The sequence below is a fragment of the Halichoerus grypus genome, chromosome 3, assembly GCF_964656455.1.
Source record: "Halichoerus grypus chromosome 3, mHalGry1.hap1.1, whole genome shotgun sequence".
NCBI classification, from domain to species: Eukaryota; Metazoa; Chordata; class Mammalia; order Carnivora; family Phocidae; genus Halichoerus; species Halichoerus grypus.
The window spans coordinates 153,892,836-153,894,966 of NC_135714.1; the positions used below are offsets into that span (position 1 = coordinate 153,892,836).

General features: G+C 43.7%; 1 pseudogene; it reads left to right on the plus strand.

The window, feature by feature from the left end:
• The first annotated feature begins 793 nt into the window (after positions 1–793).
• On the plus strand, positions 794–1,150 carry LOC118544243 (large ribosomal subunit protein uL11 pseudogene; annotated as a pseudogene).
• Positions 1,151–2,131: the final 981 nt, after the last annotated feature.

Sequence of the window (2,131 nt, forward strand, 5' to 3'; positions counted from 1 at the left end):
GTCACACTGAGTCAACCATAGGCTACCTTGACTCACGGGGACAAAAATGAGTTTACGTTGAACAAAGAGGTTAGATCCGCCCATCTCCACTACCGTTTTCATTTCTCTAAAACTTAATGTGGACTTGTCACTCATGGGTCAAAAATCAATATTTTTTGGGCGCCTGGGTGGCTCAGTTGGTTAAGCGACTGCCTTCGGCTCAGGTCATGATCCTGGAGTCCTGGGATCGAGTCCCGCATCGGGCTCCCTGCTCAGCAGGGAGTCTGCTTCTCCCTCTGACCCTCCTCCCTCTCATGCTCTCTGTCTCTCATTCTCTCTCTCTCAAATAAATAAATAAAATCTTTTAAAAAAATAAAAAATAAAAAAAAACAAAACCAGAAAAAAAAAAAAATCAATATTTTTTAACATAAATTTCAGCATAGGTGACTATCCAATGTAAAAGGAAGTATGGAACCAACCCCGGGTTCGAAATCCGGCTCTGCCATTCTCTAGCTCTGTGACCTTGCACCAAAGGTTACTTGTCTGCAAAATGGGACTATGGCGATCTCCCCGGGGAGGCTGCTGCGAGAATGCACATCACTGCGCAGGGAAAGCGCCAGGCATAGAACACTGCTAAGTAACTGCTCTTTATGTGAGAGCTTCTCTCTCTGTTTGTGGCCTTATTGGGACCCTTAAATGTTAGTGTTCTAAGATTTCATTCATTCATTTTCGACTTTTGGCTGGGAGGACGCCTAGGTGCAACTCTCCTCAGTCGTTCCGAATCCGGGTTCATCCGACACCCGCAGCCTCCGCCATGCCACCTAAGTTCAACCCCAAGGAGATCAAAGTCGTATACGTGAGGTGCACCGATGGGAAAGTCGGTGCCACTTCTGCCCTGACCCTGAAGATGGGCCTCCTGGGTCTGTCTCCAAGAAGGATTGGTGATGTCATCGGTGGTGATGACAAGGCAACGGGTAATGGGAAGGGTCTGAGGATGACAATGAAACTGACCATTCAGAACAGACAGGCCCAGATTGAAGTGGTACCTTCCACCTGGACTCTGATTATCAAAGCCTCCAAGGAACCGCCAAGAGACAGAAAGAAGCAGAAAAACATTAAGCACAGTGGAAACATCACTTATGATGAGATTGTCAATATTGCCGACAGATGAGACACCAATTCTTTTTATTAATTTTATTAATTTTTATTTTTTTACTTATTTATTTTTAAGTAGGCTCCATGCCCAAAGTGGGGCTTCAACTCACAGCCCCAAGATCAAGAGTCGCATGCTTTACCAACTGAGCCAGCCAGCGCCCCAATGCTATACAGAGAACTCTCTGGAATCATTGAAGAGATCCTGGGGACTGTGCAGTCTGGGGGCTGCGATGTTGATGGCCAACACCCTCATGACATCATAGATGATGTCAACGGTGGTGCAGTGGAATGCCCAGCTAGTTAAGAACTACAAAGAAAGATATTTCAGTAAAGGATCATAAAGGTTTAAAAGGTAGAGAGAGTACTGAGATTAATGATGGCTTCATGAAGGATAGAAAAAAGTAGAGCAGAATCTTAGCAAATATTCTGGCTTTGGGCAGGCTTCAAAGAGAGGGGAAGACAAGGCAGAGGTAGGAGCCTGCGTGAGCAAAGCTAAGGAGGCAGAAATGAATGTAGCAACAACCTGACTCTGACAAGGAGGAAGGCAAAGGAATAAACATTTTCAGAGTAACTGCTATGTGCCAAGAAACTCTGTGGGCTCATTTAGGCAAATGATTGCATTTAATTTTTCTAACAAACCTATTAACTAGATTTGTTTATTGGTTCCTCAGTTATTAATTGAGTGGCTACAGTTTTTTTGGAAGAAGCTGGAAGCTCAGAAACTTGTTACAGACCATGCAGTCAACAGGGAGTAGAGCTAGAATTCACACCCAGAGCTCCTGCCACAAGCTTGTGTTTTTCCAGCTATTAAGTTGCCACCTCCATAGGGGAGCAGCATATAGATAATTACAGTGAGGACAGATTACAGAGGACAGGAAAGCTGGGTAGATGAGTTCAAAATTGTTCCTATGTTGATTATTCTATTGCCCTGTTAATTAAATTATAACTACATTAGCCAGCCATATATATCATTTATCAATGATTAAATAAATGGTAA